Raw genomic sequence first — 23180 nt, forward strand, 5'->3', positions numbered from 1 at the left:
TCTCATGGTGTAATGTTCAGCATTTTGGACGTTGAATCCCGCGATCCGAGTTCGAATCTCGGTGAGACCTCTCCCTTCCTTTTTGTTGCTCTAGATTATAGATTATCAGCAATTACAGAGCATTCGCATTGACGGAATCAACCTTGCGGCACGGGTTCCTTCGTTCCGACGTGGTCTAGTGGCGGGATTCTGCTTCCGGCCACCGAGCGTGACGGACGCATGATGACGGGCTCCGTAGGAGCGGCTTCAGCGGCCCAGAGCGGCCGCGGTAACAGGAGTGTCGTTGCGGACAACGAGTACCAAGTTGTTTTGCCGAGTTTGCCAACAGGGCGTTTTGTTGTGAACACAGTTTTTTTACATTGTGATATCAGGGCCCGCCCTTACCGGGTGGAAGATTTCCGCGATGCGCTCGCCCCGTTATCGCTCCTGCCGGAAGTGGTGGCTCTCGGGGCCTACCGTATGAGCCATGTTTGGGCCGTGACCTTCAAAGACAACGAAGCTGTGAAGAAGATCGTCAGTGTTGGTGAGCTACAGGTCAAGAAGGGCCGATGCCTCGTCATTGACCCCGCCAACCAGGATGTACGCTTAAAAGTGCATTGGCTGCTGCACACCGTTCCTGACGAGGACGTGCGTCTTGCCTTCGCGCCGTTTGGAAAGGTCACGGACGTCGCCCGCGACCGGTGGCGGGTGCATGGCGTGGCTGACAAGAACTCTACCACAAGACTAGTTACGCTGAAGTTGAAGCCGGGCGTAATGCTTGACGACCTGCCACACCAGGTGAGCGTCTCCGGCGAGCTGGCTCTTGTGGTTGTGCCGGGCAGGGCCCCTCTCTGCCTACGCTGCCGCGGGACGGGCCATATTCGTCGCGACTGCCGCATTCCGCGGTGTGGTGCCTGCCGACGCTTCGGTCACGAAGAGAGTCAGTGCGAGCGGACGTACGCTAGCGTGACCGGACCCGTGAGCAACGACGACAACTCCGCCCTACTCATGGACGAGGCGGATATGGAGGACACATCGACCACGGCTAAGGAAGCAGCTGGCGAGGTTGCAGAGTCGGAGGCACGACCTCAGAAACAGGGGCAACATGTCGATGAAGCCGTCGCCACTGAACAGCAAGAGCAAGTGGAGGGCACTGTAGCCATGCCGAACCGTGAGGAAGAGAGCCCACCTGACCCGGGAGCGGCCTCCACCCCCCCTGAACATGAAGACATGGACACCCATACCGGGCTTGCCAACTTGCAGGCGGGGAAACGTCCGCGCGACCAGACCAATAGCCTGGCTACGACGCAGGACAGCAGCGGCGGAGACGAGCCACCGCCCAAAGCGCCAGGTATGAGGAGACCAACCTTGAAGCTGCGGCCGAACATTACGGCCGATCCACGGCAGGCGGGTAAACCGCCTCCGTAGTTCTGTACTGTGTTTTGCTTGAGGCGGGTTGGGGGGTTCGTGAGTGCAATGGCCGTCACCCTGAGCGCTATTCTCTTGGATATGTGTCAGGAACGAGGGCCCGAGTTGCATGTCAGTGTTGTTTTCGAGAGGTCGGGTTGTGTTCCCTTTTGTGGCACTCAACGCGGTTATCGGCGCGTCATTATCAACACTCGTCCCTGCGTAACTGTGACGGGCACCATTCTACCGTGTAGTCATGGCAGCTAATATCGAAGGAGCGCTACGTGTAGCCACGTTAAATGTACGAGGGCTCGGTGCAAGAAGGCGGCAATGTCAGCTAAGTCGCCTACTCTTAGATAATGACTTGCATCTTGTGGGAATCCAAGAAACGAAAATAGAGAGCCAAGAGCTAACCGACAGAATGGTGTCCAATTTTCGTGCGCACTTTGACGTGTGTGTTTCTCACGCTGTTGGTGGATCAGGTGGTTGCGCTGTATTCATTCGAAGAAACTTTGGCATTTGTGTGCAGTCAGTGTTTTCGTGTGAAAGTGGGCGCCTTTTAGTGGCTGATTTTTGTTTTTGCGCTAAGGATTTCCGTGTCATTTGTGTCTACGCACCGAATATTCAAACAGACCGGCGATCCTTCTTTGAGCGTCTTGAAGAGTACGTAAACTGTGACAAGGTGGTAATACTGCTGGGCGATTTTAACTGCGTATGCACTGCTGACGACCGCGCAAAATTTTCACACGTACGCGATAGGAGTGCTGAATTGCTAAATGCAGTGGTGCACGATTACGACTTGGAAGATATCGGTAGTGTCTTTGCCAGCGGTACTCACCCGCAGTTTACTCACTTCCAGCGTGATAGCCACGCTCGGCTAGATAGATTATATGTGTCAGCCGAATTGGTGCCCTTGTGTAGTGAATATGATGTGCAACCCATTGCATATAGCGATCACTGCTTGGTAACTGCCACCTTTGGGAAAAGACAGATCAAACACACCTTTAACTGGGACCTCTGGAAGTTGAACGCGCAGTTGCTGGATGACGATGCCTTCGTTGATGCTGTTGCGAAAGAACTTGAAAGCCTGATTTCAGTCGAATTAGCAAGCTTCGCCATTAAATGGGAAGAATTTAAACAGAAAGTAAAAACAATGGCTATTGAAAGAAGCAGTGTCCTTCGGCATAACCTGAAACAGGCAGAAACGAACCTTCGCCAGCAACTGCAATTTTTCATCAGCATGGAAAGTGTCCAGCCTGGTGTGTATGTTAACGAAATAAAGGAAGTGAAAGCCGAACTCGAAAGGATAGACTCTGAGAAATACAAAGCCGCCGTTGTGCGATCAAGGTCTGAGAAGCTATGGGCGGGAGAAGCGCCAACAAAACGAGCTCTCTCAGACGAGAAAAGGTACGCATGTCGGAAGGAAATCCGCCAGCTAGCTAAAGGCAATGACATCACGTCCGACAAAAACGACATCAAACAAGGGATCGTCGATCACTTCAAAGCCTTCTTAGGTCAGCCACGCGAACCTAAAGATGGCTACCAGACGGAATTCCTTTTACTGATGCCAAAGCTCGATGAAGAAGTTAAGGCACGGCTAGAACATCCCATTACCCTGAGTGAGATAGAGTGCGCAATAGACGAGTTGGCGCCCGGTAAAGCACCTGGGCCTGATGGCTTAGGGGCTACTTTCTATAAAACGTTTAAGTCAGCGCTGGCTCATGTCCTCCATCTAGTTATCAGCGAAGCGTATGACCGAAAAAGATTGCCCTTGTCTTTCACAACCTCGCATATCGTGCTAATCCCGAAGAGTGATGATGAAAAAGAAACGCTTGTTGCCATGGCTCATAACGCCCGATAACTCTAGCCAACGTTGACTATAAAGTATTCACGAAAGTTTTAGCGAAACGACTGCAAAGTGTCATCAAAACATTGGTAGGGCCTCACCAGACTTGTGGCATTAAAGGACGCAGTATTACAACAAATGTACACGTGGCTCGAAGTGTGGCTAGAGTGTTGCGACTGCGATTGGCGATTACGTCGCGATGATGCAGATCGATTTGGCGAAAGCCTTCGACCTCGTCTCGCACAAGGCTCTACTATGCATACTCGACCATACGAAATGTTGGCAGTGTGATAACGGAAGGCGTCACGATGGCGTACAAAGACTGCTCAACGCGAATCATTGTTAATGGGGAGCTCACCGATAGCTTTCGTGTGCTCTCGTCGGTGCGTCAAGGATGCCCGCTTTCGCCCCTTCTGTTTGCTGCTTATCTCGAGCCACTCTGTTTGGCCATTAAGAACAACGAACGCATAGCAGGCTATCGACTACAGGCAGCACACGTTAAAATATTGGCGTATGCAGACGACATCGCGATTCTCTGCACAAATAAAGCCAGTATTAAAGAGGCAACTACTGTAGTCGAAAAATTTTGCGATTCAGCTGGAGCCCAGATAAATTGGGATAAAAGTTATGGCTTCTGGCATGGGAGTTGGGAAGACACACCCGAGACCTTTTCTCGATTGAATTGGTCAAAGTTACCTACACAGTACCTGGGGGTGCCTCTCGGAAGTTACCGTGAGGCCGAACCGTACTGGCTCGACCAAGCTTCGAGAGCAAAGGAAAAGGCTGACGGTTGGAGAGGAAAGCAATTGTCAATGTTTTCTAGAGCCACTGTTTGCAACCTCTTTTTAGTTTCAAAGATATGGTATGTTATGAATGTGTTGTGTGCTGCGCGGGTAAGCGTACAAAAAATTCACCGCATTTTCGCTACTTTCATTTGGGCCTCTACCTGGGAGAGGACGAGTCGAACAACTTTGTTTTTCCCGGTGAAAAAAGGTGGGCTTGGTCTGGTTCACTTGTTTTTGCGACAAATTGTGTCACGCTTTGTGTTTCTGCGGGATCAAAATGATCTCTTTGTTCGAACACTAATTCAAGTACGGCTGAGTAGACTTTTTCCGGGATTTGTTGTTTCGTCGGCTCAGAACATGCCGGGAACCATGACTGGGTACCTGCGTGAAGTGGTGCTGGCGTATAAGATGTTGAATGTGCGTTTTTCGCAGCAGTATCTGCCCACCGTTACAAAAAAAATTGTACAGAGATCTTGTGGACACGATGCTACCTGTACCTTTGTACCGTTCGCTACAGCGTGGAGGCCCCGGAGAAGACGTTCTACAAAGAGTCAAGAAAATGCCAGTACGGCCATCAACTAAGTCTTTCTTTTTCAAATTACATAGAAACACACTTCCGGTTAAGACCTGGCTTCATAGCAAGGGTATTTTCATCCCCTGGACAACCGACTGCTTTTTATGTAAAAAACCTGAAACTATAGAACATGTTTTCCTAGATTGCTGGGACCCGATCTTTCACTGGGACGTTCTGCAGAGAACGCCTGAAGAAGCAGTTACCCTGGACCCGTATGGGATACGCTTTTTGCCAATAGATACCTCAGAGCAAGTACCGTACGACCTCATTATGGTCCTGGGCCTCCACGCTATGTGGAAAACTCGCATGCAATTTGAACATGCAGACATTGGTTGTAATACCGGTGCGAGAACACTTCATTGAGAGTGTTGTTTACGTGAGAGACGCGTACAAATCACTGCCTGATCCACCACAATGGATGTCTGTACTGGATGAACTGGTGTCACTGAAAAGATTTTAGTGCTGTGCTAGCCAAAGTGTGGCTGGCACGTTTTATCCTTTGTAACCTATGAGTTTGTACGTCGAAGACGGCAATAAAGAAAAAAAAACGGACGTGGTCTAGTGGCTAGGATACCTGGCTCTCACCCAGGAGGCCCGGGTTCGATTCCCGGCGTCGGAATGTTTAGTTTGGGTCTCATGGTGTAATGGTCAGCACTTTGGACTTTGAATCCCGCGATCCGAGTTCGAATCTCGGTGAGCCCTCTCCCTTCTTTTTATTGCTCTAGATTATAGATTATCAGCAATTACAGAGCATTCGCATTGACGGAATCAACCTTGCGGCATGGGTTCCTTCGTTCCGGCGTGGTCTAGTGGCTAGGATACCTGGCTCTCACCCAGGAGGCCCGGGTTCGATTCCCGGCGTCGGAATGTTTAGTTTGGGTCTCATGGTGTAATGATCAGCACTTTGGACTTTGAATCCTGCGATCCGAGTTCGAATCTCGGTGAGACCTCTCCCTTCTTTTTATTGCTCTAGATTATAGATTATGAGCAATTACAGAGCATTCGCATTGACGGAATCAACCTTGCGGGACGGGTTCCTTCGTTCCGGCGTGGTCTAGTGGCTAGGATACCTGGCTCTCACCCAGGAGGCCCGGGTTCGATTCCCGGCGTCGGAATGTTTAGTTTGGGTCTCATGGTGTAATGATCAGCACTTTGGACTTTGAATCCAACGATCCGAGTTCAAATCTCGGTGAGACCTCTCCCTTCTATTTATTGCTCTAGATTATAGATTATCAGCAATTACAGAGCATTCGCATTGACGGAATCAACCTTGCGGACGGGTTCCTTCGTTCCGGCGTGGTCTAGTGGCTAGGATACCTGGCTCTCACCCAGGAGGCCCGGGTTCGATTCCCGGCGTCGGAATGTTTAGTTTGGGTCTCATGGTGTAATGATCAGCACTTTGGACTTTGAATCCTGCGATCCGAGTTCGAATCTCGGTGAGACCTCTCCCTTCTTTTTATTGCTCTAGATTATAGATTATGAGCAATTACAGAGCATTCGCATTGACGGAATCAACCTTGCGGGACGGGTTCCTTCGTTCCGGCGTGGTCTAGTGGCTAGGATACCTGGCTCTCACCCAGGAGGCCCGGGTTCGATTCCCGGCGTCGGAATGTTTAGTTTGGGTCTCATGGTGTAATGATCAGCACTTTGGACTTTGAATCCTGCGATCCGAGTTCTAATCTCGGTGAGACCTCTCCCTTCATTTTATTGCTCTAGATTATAGATTATGAGCAATTACAGAGCATTCGCATTGACGGAATCAACCTTGCGGGACGGGTTCCTTCGTTCCGGCGTGGTCTAGTGGCTAGGATACCTGGCTCTCACCCAGGAGGCCCGGGTTCGATTCCCGGCGTCGGAATGTTTAGTTTGGGTCTCATGGTGTAATGATCAGCACTTTGGACTTTGAATCCCGCGATCCGAGTTCAATCTCGGTGAGACCTCTCCCTTCTTTTTATTGCTCTAGATTATAGATTATCAGCAATTACAGAGCATTCGCATTGACGGAATCAACCTTGCGGCATGGGTTCCTTCGTTCCGGCGTGGTCTAGTGGCTAGGATACCTGGCTCTCACCCAGGAGGCCCGGGTTCGATTACCGGCGTCGGAATGTTCAGTTTGGGTCTCATGGTGTAATGGTCAGCACTTTCGACTTTGAATCCCGCGATCCGAGTTCGAATCTCGGTGAGACCTCTCCCTCCTTTTTATTGCTCTAGATTATAGATTATCAGCAATTACAGAGCCATTCGCATTGACGGAATCAACCTTGCGGCACGGGTTTCTTCGTTCCGGCGTGGTCTCACATTCCACTTCCGGCTTTCGAGCGAAACGGTCGCGGGATGGTTGGCTCCCAAGGAGCGGTTCTGGCGACCCATATGGGCCGCGGTAACATGTTTTTTGCATCTAGTGCTGATGATTATGAGGTTATTCTGCCCAATCTGCCATCCGGACGCATCGTCGCGAACACCGTTTACATGCATGGCGATCCCAGAGTCCGGCCCTACCGTGTCGAAGACTACCGGGACACTTTGGCCAAACTTGGTGCGCTCCCCGACGTTTTGGCGTTCGGGGCGTATCAAATGAACCACGTGTGGGCTGTGACAATGACTAGTGCTGACGCTGCTCAGAAATTGCTCTCCGCGCTCGACGTGAAGGTAAAGGATCGCCCATGTTTGCTCATTGATCCAAATAACCGCGAGGTTCGCTTAACGGTCAATTGGACATACATAATTCCCACAAAGTACAGCTTCACTGCTATTCCATCTCCATCCCAGAGGAAGGGCTGACAGTTATCTTGATTCTTGATACGAACCACAAATTACGGCTGGCTTATACAGCTTTGCCTGTTAAAAAACGATAGATTATTTCGTACGTTTCGGCCGGAGTCCGGTCTGCGTCAGGGAAAATGATGAAGGCTGGACCCCGGCCGGAACGTTGTAAATAAAGTATCGTCTTGTCCTGTACGTGCGTCCTCACCTACAAGTACCTGTTCAACTACCGGATCCCGGCATAACCTCACTTTATATATATATACATATATGTATATATCGTCCGACGTGTATACGTGTATATATATCGGGCCCCTCTGTTTCCGTTGCTCTCGTCCACGTCTGTGTATATTCATGCATATATAGACATATGAACAAAAATATAAGCTCCCAAGCTAGCCGTACAGATGGTTAGCCAGCGAAGCCGAAACGTGGGGCCCCGGTAGTTGTGACATGGTTAATAAGAACGGTTCTTTAAAGTATTTCTCAATTATTGGTTCCGTCTTTGTGTTTCTTAATGATGTAACACACAGGTTCGGCTGCGACGGAGAGAACGACGTCACTGACGGTATGCCCGCAGTCCGCCGTTCGATGTCTCGAGTTTGCTCGGCGGCGTGGTTAGCAGCATTCGCCTGCCATTGACGCTTGCCATTCTTCGAAATTAAATTGCTTCTAAATAAAATGTGTCCGCTACGTAAAACAATAAATGGTAATGAATGAATAGCAATGGACTCATACCCCCGTAAACGCAGCCTCCCCTTTACGACGACAGAAGTGAAATTCTACGCTGGAACGATTAGCGGCAACGGAGCCAGCTTTGGAAGATGACGACTGACGACGACGAACGCGGGAGCAATGGCATGAGTGCGAGGCAAGCATGAGCATCGAGCGCAACCCGAGGGCCGCCAACGAGCCAGCTGCGGAAGACGACGATGCTCGAGCCAATGCTGATGATGATAGTTTTCTGTACGCAGGCGACGTACAGATGCTTTTTCGTTTCGCCAAGCCGTATAAAGCTTCGCTTTAAAAGAAAGGAAACCGAGGGGCCCGATACATGTACACGTCGGTCGTGTGTCGACTTAGCTTCTGAACAACACTTTGCAATGTGGTGATCATGTATTACATCATGGATCTGGAACGACAAATAGGTGCGTCGTAACGATTAGCGGTAAATACGTCATGACTTATTTAGCGCTTAATTGCCACTGAACTTTCTTAAACGGACAAAGGTTGATTAAGAAACTTCGTATCTGCCCCCATAATATATATGGATGTGGAAATAGAATCATATTAAAGTTACCAGATGCACTAACAGCTAGTGGGCAGTTCAGTCGGCAGCGTCCATTTCATTGGCCCGAAAAGCGTTTGTACTTTTAAACGTCAGCAAAGAATGCTTTCTTTTTTACTATAGGGGCCCGCCAACAGTAGTTCGCAATAGTTATGCCTAAATTTTTACTAATGTTTCATACCGTAGGATAAATTTATCGTGACCAATATAGCAACTGTACTATAACCGCAAAAAATACCTAGATTAGGCAATTTCCGACAGGTAAGATGAACCGCACGCCGAAATTGATTTCTTTGTTTCACGGAATTAGTCCTTCGCCTTGTTCAAACAGAACCATTCGGCACATGTCACAAAATATAAATCAGTAACATTTTTGTCTTCTTGTGACCATTTTTACGTCTCTAGTTCTCAAAGTTAAACACCGGTAATTTCAATTTGGAGGCCCGATGGAGCACTGGTGCTATCTAGGTTGTCAAAGAACAATTACCTTTCAATCTAACATCTGTTCAGTGCGTCATCCCCATAGATTGCTTTCGTTTTAGTCTATCCCTTCAATCCTCGAAAACTACGTCCTACGTCTAGCTCAAAAATGTTTAATGCCCGTGTTCTAATAAATCTTTATCGTGTGCCACCTTCCGAGCTCCAAGAGCTAGCGAACTGGTATGCGTACTGGAAATGTGTACTAAAGTACACGTTTTCGCTGTCACGCAGCACATGAACACTCCCTGTGGATTGTACTCAATCTATTGATCGTTCGCTAAAGGTAAAGCTAAGATGATCATGTAGGTGAAGTGGGTATTCCGAAAGTGCTCTTGTGGCTATAGCGAAATGGTCAGGTTTACATTGAGTGGATTCTCGGAAAGCTAGAACAGGCGCACAAACATCACACTGGTGCCGACATGGCTAAAACGTGTGAAGAGAAACGAAATTCAAATCTGTGAAATCCCGGTACGGCAGCGGTGCTAAAATTACAGTGCGAAATTCAAAAGAAGAGAACTGCGGCTTTCATTCTTTCAGTAAACATTTTCCCTGAACGAATGAAAAGAGAGTTCGGAAGAATACTAGTTTGAACTCATTGAATGATACCATTTATCAAGTCCCGTTAAGTTTACAGACATTCTTATTCATCTTCTCCAACTATCGCGGTATACATAATTGGGAAGCGATACGTATATCCGGTAAAATTAACCTCCCTCCACTTTTCCTTTCCTACCCATAGCCCCCTTTCCTGAACGTGCACCGGTTGTATCCGCACGAGTGCGCTTGGGCCATCGACTCACAGTGCACTATCAGTTATACCCAAAAGTAGACAAAGAAACTCTCGTATTAAAAATACAAGAACATTCTGCGTATTTGTGAGCAGCTGTTCGTTACCCTCTCCACCATCAGAGTTGAGCGCGGCAGTTGCTTGCCCGGGATGGCAATGTATCAGTACACTTCCGTCCTTTTTTATTTTCCTGTATTTTTCCTGTGTAGGACTTGTGCTGCAGGAGTTTTCCACGTGTTCGCAATGTTTCTGTTTTCTTTGAGTTCTTGAAATTTCAAAGCGTGCGTTAACATGCTGCGAGGCCACTAGGTGAACGGCAGTGCTGCCATTCGGTTTCGTATATCAAACGTACGTACGACGCTGAGACATTCGCTTGTTCCGCGTTACTAGACAGATAAAAAAAAATTATGGGGTTTTACGTGCCAAAACCAGTTCTGATTATGAGGCACGCCGTAGTGGGGGTCTCCGGAAATTTGGACCACCTGGGGTTCTTAACGTGCACCTAAATCTAAGTACACGGGTGTTTTCGCATTTCGCCCCCATCGAAATGCGGCCGCCGTGGCCGGGATTCGATCCCGCGACCTCGTGCTCAGCAGCCCAACACCATAGCCACTGAGCAACCACGGCGGGTGTTACTAGACAGATAATGTGCATCGCTGAATTCAGCTTTTCTTGCATTCGTAACAGCTTTATTTCCGCATGCTGCATATATTTTGGTATTTATTTGGAGCAGAGTATTCACAATAAGCAACAATTTTGTGTTTTTTAGTACATCGCATTACTGTTTAGCGAGAGACGTTTCTTTTTCGCTTTTCTCTTCAAAAATATCCACACGTTTTGAATACAAAATAATTTTCACTACAATCAGCAGTTATTATTTATCTAATAAAATGCAAATATGGGATTTCGCCACACTGAATACTCGATAAATTGAATACAAGCGGAATATGTATTCTTAATTTTCTATTATTGCACACGTAATACTGATACGCAATTTTTAATACCAATAGGGGAGGGGATATGTAAAATATAAAGGGCCAACTCTGGACTTGTAGCAAAGAGCCATCTGCTATTCAAGATAGCCGATGGCGAAACCACTCATTCGTCAGCATAACTACATGCATAGGTGCTGCTTTAACAATTGTTCTGTGGGGTGCTTGCAGTGCTGTTCGTGGATATATGCGAAGCAAAGGTCTGGTGTATTCTCAGCCTTGAATTAAAACGCGGAGATGTGTTAGAATCCGTATGTTTTCGGGGGATTTCGAACTTGTGTTAGTCTTCTTTATTCGACTCGCTGAGAGGCCGCTAATATTGTGGCTTTCTTGTCTTCCGTTTCGCCGTAACTTTCCTTTTGCAGTGCGATCGTTTCCAAAGGACACGCGCTTGTCTCGGATTTTTGTATGACCGTTGTTGCTTCAATATTGTTACGGGGAAAAGAAGTAAGAAATATATTTACACTGTATTTACAAGAATGGCAGCGGCTGACAAGATCATAGTTAGCTCACGAAGTCCAGAGCGTCGTCTTCTTCAAGTCATCTCACAGCGTCTTCATCATCGCTCTGTCACAATATTTCCAGTTTGGGAGCTTTGCTTCTGTGGTTCCCGATTATTGTCGCTTCGACTGCTTTCGGAGCAGAGCTGTTTTACGGGGCGTTCTCCCATGTTCCCGTCTTTCAGACATACCTCGTAGGTTATGTTTCCAAGTGCGCTACTCACAGTGCCTTGTGTCCGCATTTCTTGCGTTAGCATCAATAGGGTACTTTGCGCACTTTCCGGGGGCTATATTTATTTATTTAGTATTTATTTATTTATATTTATACTGCTGCTCTCAACCGAGAGCTTAGCAGGTCGGCAATACAAAAAGTGAATGCAATAACATAGGAAAGGGCTACAAATAGGCAAATATGCAAATACAATAAATGCATAAAAAAGTGCAAGGGCTTAAAGTAACAAAAAAGAACAGTGGTTACATAAATATAAACAATCCACTTTTCATACATGTGTGTTGCGCACTAGTGTATTTGGCAGACGTTGAAGTGCGTTCAGATATTAATCACAGCGATCTCCCATTGCATAAATAATTTTAAAAGGGAAGAAAAGGGCGAAATAACTGTGCATAAAATAAAATAATTATGTAAATAATAAACAATAACAACAGCTCCCCGAGGAAGCAGCCAACAATTTTTTAGGGGCAGGGTGGGCGCTGGAATACTTTGTGGTTAGGACAACTGTAGTTCATTAGTGCCCTCTATTGCATTAGTGAATTCAGAAAATGATTTGGTATTTGCGATAGATGCGTGCAGTTGATTCCATTCTCGTATTGCTAGTGGGGAAAAAAGAATGCTAAAGATTTTCAATGGTAGGAATATTCAGTTAGTTTATTTGGATTGTTTTGATGGGTAGTTCGAAATTTGTAAGACAAGATGTATTTCGAAGTGTCTATTTTAAAGTTGATGTGAAGAAGCCGGAACTAAAGCTTTGGGCTTGCTTCTTTCGCTCTATCTGATACCGTTTTTAGACTAGACGCAGCTAGAAGATGAGTGGGTGAGTCAGTGCGCCGGTACTTATTATGTATAAATGTTATGGCTTTCCCTTGCACTCCTTACAGTTTTGCTAAGTTAGTCATTGTGTGAGGGAACCAAACCACATTTGCATATTCAAGGATCGGTTTTATGAATGTTTTGTATGTTAGCAACGTAAGAGGAGTAGGCGCTAGCTTTACGCATCTTTTAAGAAAAAATATAATTGACGTAGTGCTGTTCCAGTAATGTTGTCCATGTGCAAGTTTGTCCATGTGCAAGTTCCATTTATGGTTAGCAGTAAGCATGACACCTACATATTTATGCTCATTTAATTTAGTTAGGGCTGTGCGTTGATTGCGTAGGCAAAGTGTGTGTAGTAGTATACAACTTTATTGAGGCCCTGAGAAGCTAGGCAGGGGGGGGGGGGGCTGCTAGGTAGGTTCCTACCCAGCCGTTGGCTAACCCATGTCGGAACAGAGAGGCCGTGCCTCTCCGCTCGTTCACAGGCCCTCTGGACAGCCAGGAACTGGACGTTTTATCTGGGGTCTGTGATGGCCTTCGTCCCGTCTTCTTCTTGGTTAAAATCCTGTAACACAGGGCACTGCTAGAGCATGTGATTTAATGAGCAAAATTCAGTGCCCCACTCTGGGCATAATATATCAATCTCGGGGTGGAGAATGTTCAGAAAGCCTGTTGGTTTTATGATGGGGGAAGGGAAAACTCTGCCTATTCCCTCTGTAATGTGATGTGATTTTGCGAAAAGTAACTAGAGGATCACTGTGGACGAGCTCTCCCGAACTCCCCTGAGACACCGTTCTGTCGCAGCATGCGAAACCTCGCATACGGTCGTGGGCCATCTCATTAGGGTTCAGGTGTCCCGGTAATCCGTCTGGTCCCATGTGAGCTGGGAAAGAGACTGTGTGATGAATAATGACTAAGGTGGGTATGCCATTGAGAATCCTGGTTGCCTGTTTGGCTATTAATCCCGATGCGAACGCTCTAATTGCCGCTCGGGAGTTCATGTACAACGTAATGTGTATTGTGCCAAGTAATGCGAAGGCTATAGCAGCCTGTTCCACCACGTAGACCAAGGAGGTCTTCATCGAAGCTGCCGAGAGGAGTTCTCCCCGGTCATTGAATATTGCTGCCGAAAACTTGCGAGTTCTTTTTTTCTGGTGACGGAGATGATGACGGAGATGACGGCGGATTTCGCGCGGGCTCTCGCTTCAACGCGAACTAAACGTCGAAACCACAGCGCATACGAAGCTACCGGCACTCGGCGAATGCACTTTGTCCCCATCGCAGATCGCTTTGAAGATGAGGCCTGCGCGGGCGGGCACTTCGCCCTCGTCGCAGATCGCTTTCAAGATACGGGCGCGCGGCCGTGCTGGGAGCAGCAGCCGACGCAGCATAACGAACCCCGTCGCCTCGCCCCCGTGCCTCGCGCGCGAGAGACCGCGCGCTTCCGGCCTGCCTTCCTCCCACGATTTTATCGCCGTTAGACTTTATACGGAACCTCACAGCGACGGCGACGGCAGAAATGCTCTTGGGAGTGTCCATAGAATTGCTATCGCAATAAATATTAGGAATAACAACGGTCCAAGGACTGAACCTTGCGGTACTCCTGATAATGAATAAATCGTTTTTGATGTCGCTTGCTTGAGGAACACAGATTGTTTCCGGTTCTACAAATAACCTTTAATCCAACAGATGATGGGCCCATTATTTAAAATGTATTATACTTTCGCAATTAGCTTGTTGTGGCCTACAATATATATCAAATGCTTTCGATAGATCTAGAGAACGGTATCTCTCAGTCTATAGTTATTCAAGGACGCGCAAGTTCGTGTACATCTTCAGTTATTGTGTAATAGTTGATAAGCCATTTCGGAATCCACGCTGGATAGAAAGAAAAAAAGTTTACTCGTTCAAAGAAAACTGTAATTTGTTTAAAAATATTATGTTCGAGGAGTTTGCACGATGTACTAGTAAGAGACAAAATGTCTTCGCTAGTTGACAAGTAGTATGTCCCTTTAGTTACTATATCTAATAGCAGAACTAACCAATGGTTTAACAAGTCCCTTCATAGGTTAATAAATAGGAAAGAGCGCTTATACCAGAAAACCAAGCATAACCCGACATCTTGGATTGAGTACAAAAACTTTTTTAAAACTTACTGCTCTGCTACATCTACAGCCAAAGATAAATATTACAACCATGATCTACCCTCACTCCTCAAGTCGGACCCAAAAAGGTTTTGGAAAACCATTTCTCCGGGCAATGGCTCAACTCTCATTTACCTGTACGGAGCCAACAATGTACCTCTAGCTGACCACGAGTGCCCTGTCGCTTTTAACGACTTTTTTTTCATCAGTATTTACGACGGAGGATCAGTCCACTGTACCCCTTATCCCTGATCCCAACAACCCTTACATGGAACCTATTAACATCACTGTCGAAGGTATTTCTCGTCTAATTACGAACCTTAAATTATCTACAATGGCCGGCATGGATAACATTAGCTCCAAAATACTAAAAAACACTGTCTCCGTTTCCAGCCAAATATTATTTCATACATTGCGACAATCATAATCATCCAGTCGCCTTCCTTCTGACTGGAAAATTGCTAAGGTAGTGCCTGTACTTAAGACGGGAGATAGAAATTCGCCTGCTAACTACCGTCCTATTTCCTTAACTTGCCTTTCTTCTAAATTGCTTGAACAGATCATCGCCTATCATGTCTATAGCCACCTCGAGTACAATAATTTCCTTTTTCGTAACCAACATGGCTTCAGAAAAGGGTTTTCATAGAATTCACAGCTATTTTAAGTTACAACCGACCTACAATTTAGCGTGAACAACAACAAACAATCGTCGTGTTATTGTCTCATTGTCTCATCGTCTCATTGTCGTCTAATCTCGAAATTATTTTCACGCTGGCTAGATTCGCTAACCGTTTCTTGGCTATGAAACCTTTTGCCACTTCGCCTGCAGTTCACAGTTGTTAACCATTCGTATTCAGCCCCTTGCTATTCACCCGCTGCCTGTTTTTTACGCAGCTTTTTGGATTCTGCCATGGATTGCTCTGCGGCGACGCAGCCTTATCGTCCACACTGCCTTTTCCGCGACACGTGGATGCTGTCGTTGGCGTGCCTTTGGACGGCCCTGTCACCCCGGTTGGTGATAGCCTTGGCACGGTGCGTGGCTCTCCCAAAGGCCTCCCACGTGTTCCACTTGTAACTGACTACATCCTTGCACGGCCAATCATCAAGAACCTGTGGTCAGCAACGTTAACACCGGACGCTATAAAGGTCTTCGCAACGGCACCCTACATCAGTGGGCAGAACAGCGGCAACGCCGAAATATTGCTAAATCGCTGCCTGTTTTTTACGCAAGTATGTCATATTCTGATGCCTATAGCTTTCGTTCCGACGACCGCTTCTTGTTGCTTCTGTTCTGCCCGAACAGTCTTGTTGCTTGTTGCTCTCGTATTTTGCACTGTTTCGATAGTCTTCTCTTGAGTGGGGACGTTGAACTTCACCCTGGACCTAGAGGTGTGCCTTAAGCAAGTGAAGCAGAGACAACCAAAGTTAACACCTCTGTTTATAATAGATCTTGTAGCTCAACTAGACCCTGTCACATGTAAGAGGCCGCCGGTGGCGCGAAAAAGAAGAGGAGCACGCGATGCCTGGTGTTCGGAACGGCGCGAGCGCGCGAGGCGCACGAACCGAGGCATAGTCGAGAGATGAACGGCGCTGTCCGTGGAGTTTCAACGTGGCACCGGGCCAGGAAGGTCGCATCTCCAGCTCCGCTCTGGCGACGGGAGACTTGGGGGTCTGGCCGAGTCCGTGACGTTGGCCGTCCAAGGTGTGGCCGTCGACCTCGGCAAGTTCGGGTGAGGCTCGTGGACGGGCTGCAGCTTCTCACGGCAGGACCAGAAACCCCAGAGAGGATCCCCCTTCTGCGGCAGACCGGCGCGTTTGATTCTCCTCGGGACGCCACGTCGGCACTCCTGAAGATGTTGCGACGCATCCCGACGCTAGGCCTAGGCAGGTGGGCCTAAGTAACGCCGAGCGCCATCGCTGACGAGCGCATCACCGACGAGATACCGACGAGCTCACCACCGACAAAGGAGGCAACGCGAGTCGTCGGCACCTACGGCACTCTCAACGCTTCCGACGAGCCCGACACGTGTTCGACTAGAACTTCGAGACGACGATCCGTAAGAGACGATCACGTTTTGTTCACGACGCAGTTAGGCCGGGGCGAAGGTGGTCAGACTTTCACGAGTCAGCGCTAAGACTGACGTAGAGACTCTAAGACGGAGTTAGGCTCCGAGACAGGGATAGATTATCTTCTGGTAGTGTTGTATTTAGCTAGTTTTGCATTTTCTGTTGAGTAAGCGTTTTAGTTTTGAGTTATGGTTTTAGTGTTGTGTGTCGCGTGTGTTCACCGTCCCTGTACATATTAAATCCTCGTTTGCTGTGCCGCCGGTCGTGTCTCTCCTCCATCGAGAGTAGCGCATGCACGCAACTCTCCGCACTCCCAAGTAAAGGTGACAAAATATTGGCGAGCTTGCCAGGATTGATACGGCCCAGTCACCGATACTCGGGAGTGGTAAAGATGGAGTGGGAACGTTTGGCGGTGGTAGCGAAGGATTTAAATATGTCGAAGGAGGAGACGATGGCGTTTTTCGAATACACGCAACAAGAGAAGGAAAAACAGCAGAAAAGCGAAAAAGAAATTTTGGAACTTAAAACTAGCCGAGATGGGCGCGGGCTCTCGTGACGGCGCGAGTTCGCCGGAATCAGCGTCATCCAACTCTACTTCGCCCAGGCCAAAGCAGATTTGCCCCAGAAAGTTAATGGCTCCATTTGACGAGCGTAGAGACCATTTAGATGCGTACTTGCATCGCTTCGAAAGAATAGCGGTCGGGCAAGGCTGCGCAAGGAACGAGTGGGCTAGCGCCTTAAGCCTGTGTCTAGTTGGTGAGGCTTTGAGTGTGTTCGGACGGATGCCCGTCGAAGAGAGCCTAGACTACGACAAAGTAAAAAACACTTTATTGCAAAGATTTCGGCTAACCGCTGAGGGTTTCCGCGAAAAGTTCAGGTCATGCAAGCCGGAAGACGCGGAAACTGGAAAACAGTTTGCATGTAGATTGACAAACTACTTTGAAAGATGGATGGAGATGTCAGAGGCGAACAAGACATATGAAGGGGTGCGGGACAAGGTCGTAGGAGAACAATTTCTCGCCAGGTGCAGCGACAGTCTGGCGATATTCCTCAAGGAGAGGAAATTAAAAACAGTAGAGGAGATGGCAGCGCACTCAGATCAGTTTGTAGAGGCGCAGGGTCTAAGAAATTTAGGAAAGAGTGGCAAGGATGCGCCGATGGCAGCTCCAGGTGAGACGAGGAATCGGGGCCAAATGAACAGGCAAGGGACGCCCCAAAGATGTTTTCTTTGTAACCGGCTGGGACATATAGCAATGAACTGTCGGGTGAAGTATAGTAGACGTGGTCCACCAGTGGTTTGCCAGCTATGTCAAAGGAGAGGGCATGGAGCGCACGAATGCAGATCAGGATACGCAGACAAAGCTGCATGCATGATGAAAGGTAAAGAGGGTGAGCCGAGAGAAAAGAACATGCCCGTGGTAGAGGGAGAAGTTCAAGGACGCAGGGCCACGGTATTGAGATACACGGGGGCGAACACAGTCTTAGTCAGGGAGAGTCTGGTACCATCCGAGAACATGACAGGCTATTTCAAACCAGTCATTTTGGCGGACAGGTCCGTCAAGTATTTGCCAGAGGCGCAAATTCAAGTTTCGACACCATTTTTTACGGGATTGGTCACAGCTAGGTGTGTAGAAGATCCTCTGTTTGACTTGATTTTGGGGAATGTATCAGGGGTGAGAAGCGCGGATGACCCAGACCCTAACTGGAAGAGGACAGAAGATTTAGAGAAGAGAGAAAAGCCAGAAACGCTAGAAGAGGAGTCACCTGAGGTAGAGGTAGCAGCGGCAGTACAAACGCGAGTCAGGAGTAAGAGTACTAAGCCCTTAAAACCATTACCGGTCACGAACATTAAGGGGTTGAACATAACGGTCGCTGAGTTCAAGGAATTACGGGAGAAAGACGAATCATTGCAGAAGTGCGTACAGAAGATAGGGGAAGTAGTACGAAGACAAAGAAGTCGAAACGTAGCGGAGTTTTTCAAGAAGAACGACTTATTATACCGGAGGTGTGTGTTCAGTTCGGGAAGAGAGGTTCAGCAATTGATGGTCCCAAAGGAACTGAGAGATAGAGTACTGAAATTAGGGCACGATAACGTAACGGCAGGCCACCAGGGAATAAAAGACACTTTAGAAAAAATAACAGAAGATTTCTTTTGGATCGGGGTACAGAGCGACGTGAGGAGATACGTCAGGTCATGTGACGTATGTCAAAAGACTATGGCTAAGGGGAAAAACGAGAATATGAGTGTGTGCACGATTGCTGAAGGGAAGGACACAGGCAGACTAGATAGTGCCCATGACGCCGTAAAGAAGCTCACGACCGGAGAGCCCTTGGTTCAGGTTAACCGGGATAAAAGGATGGACAACATCCCGATCGAGGTTTATATACCCGAAGAGCGGAAGAGAGTGGAAGAAGTGGTTTCACCTCGGAAAGATAGGAGATCGATAAGAGACGTTGAGTCCAGGGAGTACCAGGCGCTAGACATGATGGGACATTTGGACTCTGAGAAAACGAACGAAGGAGATATATACCCGAATAGCCCTAGACATGTAACGCGTAAGGGTAGGAAAAAGATTCGCAAGAGATGGAAAAAATAGGGCAGACGCGATGGTCAGAATCAAAAGGAAAAACGTTTAGGAATGGCATGCGGAAGACTGCAGGATTTAGAAAAGTGTATAGAGAGAAAAACACTGAAACAGTACCTACGCATATATAGGGCATGTTGAGTGTTACAAAATATGTTTAGGCCCAAAGTTCATTCATGTAGAGTGTTTCAAAACATTGAACTGGTGAACATTGTGGACAATTGAGTGAAGTGCATTAGGTGGTGAAAAGTGCATAAAGTGAACTCTTAAACGTGGTGAACAGTGCGTCTGGTGAACTGTGCGCAACAGTGTGGTGTTGTGTAGTGCATCGAGTCTCCAATGAACCAGCACCAATGTCACTACGAGGAGCCACAGTCATCACCTGAACGCCAAGAGTGAGCAGTTTTTTTAGAAAAAACTCTTGAAGAGGGGGCCTATGTCACATGTAAGAGGCCGCCGGTGGCGCGAAAAAGAAGAGGAGCACGCGATGCCTGGTGTTCGGAACGGCGCGAGCGCGCGAGGCGCACGAACCGAGGCATAGTCGAGAGATGAACGGCGCTGTCCGTGGAGTTTCAACGTGGCACCGGGCCAGGAAGGTCGCATCTCCAGCTCCGCTCTGGCGACGGGAGACTTGGGGGTCTGGCCGAGTCCGTGACGTTGGCCGTCCAAGGTGTGGCCGTCGACCTCGGCAAGTTCGGGCGAGGCTCGTGGACGGGCTGCAGCTTCTCACGGCAGGACCAGGCACCCCAGAGAGGATCCCCCTTCTGCGGCAGACCGGCGCGTTTGATTCTCCTCGGGACGCCACGTCGGCACTCCTGAAGAAGTTGCGACGCATCCCGACGCTAGGCCTAGGCAGGTGGGCCTAAGTAACGCCGAGCGCCATCGCTGACGAGCGCATCACCGACGAGATACCGACGAGCTCACCACCGACAAAGGAGGCAACGCGAGTCGTCGGCACCTACGGCACTCTCAACGCTTCCGACGAGCCCGACACGTGTGCGACTAGAACTTCGAGACGACGATCCGTAAGAGACGATCACGTTTTGTTCACGACGCAGTTAGGCCGGGGCCAAGGTGGTCAGACTTTCACGAGTCAGCGCTAAGACTGACGTAGAGACTCTAAGACGGAGTTAGGCTCCGAGACAGGGATAGATTATCTTCTGGTAGTGTTGTATTTAGCTAGTTTTGCATTTTCTGTTGAGTAAGCGTTTTAGTTTTGAGTTATGGTTTTAGTGTTGTGTGTCGCGTGTGTTCACCGTCCCTGTACATATTAAATCCTCGTTTGCTGTGCCGCCGGTCGTGTCTCTCCTCCATCGAGAGTAGCGCATGCACGCAACTCTCCGCACTCCCAAGTAAAGGTGACAGACCCCCACCTGAAATGGCTAGTCTTCTTGCGGAATTACTGGCTAGTCAGAAACAAATTCCAAGCGATATTGCCGATATCAAAGAATCCTTTAACTCACGTTTTGAAACTCTAGAGACGCGTGTATCTGTACTCGAATCTTCTACAGCTGTAGATGATCGTGGTGCACTATATGACAAGCTGAACACCGAATTGGCCTCACTTAGGGAATCGGTCACTAAACTCAGTTTAAAATCCGATGATTTAGAAAACCATTCATGCCGGAACAATACTCTTTTGCACGGTCTATCGGAAAAACGTGACGAAAACACTGACTCCTTGCTGAATGCTGTAACACGTGTGCTATCTGAGCGCCTTCAGATAAAATGTCCAGATATTGAGCGCTGTCATCGTATCGGCAGACCACAGGAAGGGAGATCGCGACCAGTCATAATGAAACCTTTTGATTACAGAGAAAAAATGCGGGTCTTGAGAAGTGTTACGAAACTGAAAGGGTCTGGTTTGTACATAACGGAAGATTTACCCCCGAACGTGCGCACCTTACGAAATAAACTGTGGGACGCAACTGCTAGTTTTCTGGATAATGGATCCAGCGTAAAACTGCGCTATGATCATGCCTATATTGATGACGTGCGCTACATGTGGGACAATAGCACAGACTCTCTAAACTGCGATTCTACTGGCGTTCCTAAATCATCTTTTGCTTCTAAAACAGGAGCAACTTCTCGTTGACTGCCAGCAACTTCCCATAATCTAAGTATTTTGCATCTAAATGAGAGAAGCATTGTTAAAAAGTTCGTGCCTTTACTTGCTCTTGTTACGTCGTACTCTCCCCATATAGTGGCCATAACGGAGACGTGGCTACATGATGGTGTGTTTGATTGTGAATTTACCCCGCCTGGCTTATTTAGCAGTACGCAATGACCGATCAAGTGGCAAAGGTGGTGGTGTTGCGCTACTTATTCGTTCAGACATTAAGTTTTCTGTGCTCCCTGACACACATGATGTTGAACTTGCTTGGTGTAAGCTCTGTTTAAATAAACTGTCGATTATTGTTGGTCTATACTATCGCGCACCTGGTTGCTCTTTGGAAGATCTTCAAAGGCTTAGCAGATTCTTGCACGAACACGACTTCAGTGCTTCAGAATTTGTGCTCATGGGGGACTTTAATGCACCGGGTATTGACTGGCAAACACAAAGTTGCACTGGTCAGGACGTTTCTATTTGTAGGAAACCGCTAATTATTTCACTAACCCTGGGCCTTACTCAAATCGTAAAAACTCCAACCCGCCATAACGCTGTTCTAGACCTTGTTTTTCTCAGTTCTCAGTTAATTCAAACTACATTCCAATTTGACGTAATTGATAGCAAGGGTGGCTGAACGGGCGTGTTGGTAAAGTTGCATTTTTGGTTAGCAGCGCGACGATCTACATGGAAACGAGAGTGAAGGGATAGGACAGAGCGCTGACTTACAACAATTTTATTGCCCACATAACCAAGGTTTAAATACCACGCTAAGGCACAATAGAAAGAACAGAAAGGTGGCACGTGTTCAGGACTCAGCTTCCAACAAACAATATGCAAATCATGTGGTTAAATATTGCACTTCTTTATCGCACAGTGACAATGAAGGCGCACTGACACAGCGCTCCCCAGATTTGTGAATTTCAAGCGCTTCAACCATTTCTCTAGTTAATTAAATTATGGGGTTTTACGTGCCAAAATGAGTTCTGATTATGAGGAACGCCGTAGTGGGGGACTCCGGAAATTTGAACCACTTGGGGTTCTTTAACGTGCACCTAAATCTAAGTACGCAGGTGTTTTCGCATTTCGCCCCCAATGATTTCTCTAGTATGTTTGTTTTTATTGCGACTGATAATTTGCGTGCTATCGAACAACGGATTCCAACCATGGTCTCTGCAATGAATACTGAGATGACCTGAAACGGAGTTGTAAACATGATTATTGTGCTCCTTTAATCGTTCATTGAGACAGCGTCCCGTCTGACCAATGTATTCGCGGCCGCAGGAAAGGGGAATGTTGTAAACAACACCTACAGCACACGTGAGAAAGCGGTTATGATGGTTGGTTCTGCAGCAGATTTTTTTTCTTTGGGATAGCAGTTGACCTGCCTGCATAAGCGTGACAACTTTTGTGGTGCCGAAAACACAACATCGATGCTGAGATGCTGAGTGACATCTTGCTAGCCACTCATGGCCGTGCACTTTCTAAACGCCTTCCGTCTTTCGTGTAAAAAGTTTTTAGGTTTGTAGATGATTTTTAGTCCTTTTAGATACTGACGCCGACACTGTCGAAACTAGCTGCTGTAATGCCTTATCATTGTTTGAAGAATGTCTTCACCCATTTGTTTTAACCAATGAACTGCCTGTTGCCGACTCGATTAGGGGTTTAGATCTTACTCAGTTTTAGGAACAACCAGCTATGCTGGATGTATGAACCCAGAGCTAGCAAAGCTCTTTTACCTTTTAGTTCAGCGCATTCCAAGCTCATCAAGCGGGGCATCGTTAGCCTATGCTTCACTAATTCCTTTTCAAAGTCCTGTCACCAC

General features: G+C 47.7%; 1 protein-coding gene and 10 non-coding genes across 11 annotated transcripts in view; all 11 read left to right on the forward strand.

The window, feature by feature from the left end:
- The window catches only part of LOC119458605 (amine sulfotransferase), a 239746-nt gene that overhangs the window by 175877 nt on the left and 40689 nt on the right, over positions 1–23180 (forward strand). The gene's annotated exons all lie outside the window — the stretch shown is intronic.
- Trnaq-uug (transfer RNA glutamine (anticodon UUG)) lies at positions 5221–5293 on the forward strand. Its single transcript has one exon. It is a non-coding gene; the product is annotated as a tRNA-Gln (tRNA).
- On the forward strand, positions 5387–5458 carry Trnae-cuc (transfer RNA glutamic acid (anticodon CUC)). Its single transcript has one exon. It is a non-coding gene; the product is annotated as a tRNA-Glu (tRNA).
- Trnaq-uug (transfer RNA glutamine (anticodon UUG)) lies at positions 5470–5541 on the forward strand. Its single transcript has one exon. It is a non-coding gene; the product is annotated as a tRNA-Gln (tRNA).
- Positions 5635–5706, forward strand: Trnae-cuc (transfer RNA glutamic acid (anticodon CUC)). The gene has a single exon. It is a non-coding gene; the product is annotated as a tRNA-Glu (tRNA).
- Trnaq-uug (transfer RNA glutamine (anticodon UUG)) lies at positions 5718–5789 on the forward strand. The gene has a single exon. It is a non-coding gene; the product is annotated as a tRNA-Gln (tRNA).
- Positions 5882–5953, forward strand: Trnae-cuc (transfer RNA glutamic acid (anticodon CUC)). The gene has a single exon. It is a non-coding gene; the product is annotated as a tRNA-Glu (tRNA).
- On the forward strand, positions 5965–6036 carry Trnaq-uug (transfer RNA glutamine (anticodon UUG)). The gene has a single exon. It is a non-coding gene; the product is annotated as a tRNA-Gln (tRNA).
- Trnae-cuc (transfer RNA glutamic acid (anticodon CUC)) lies at positions 6130–6201 on the forward strand. The gene has a single exon. It is a non-coding gene; the product is annotated as a tRNA-Glu (tRNA).
- Positions 6378–6449, forward strand: Trnae-cuc (transfer RNA glutamic acid (anticodon CUC)). Its single transcript has one exon. It is a non-coding gene; the product is annotated as a tRNA-Glu (tRNA).
- Positions 6708–6779, forward strand: Trnaq-uug (transfer RNA glutamine (anticodon UUG)). The gene has a single exon. It is a non-coding gene; the product is annotated as a tRNA-Gln (tRNA).

Source organism: Dermacentor silvarum, chromosome 7 (assembly GCF_013339745.2).
Source record: "Dermacentor silvarum isolate Dsil-2018 chromosome 7, BIME_Dsil_1.4, whole genome shotgun sequence".
Taxonomy (NCBI): domain Eukaryota; kingdom Metazoa; phylum Arthropoda; class Arachnida; order Ixodida; family Ixodidae; genus Dermacentor; species Dermacentor silvarum.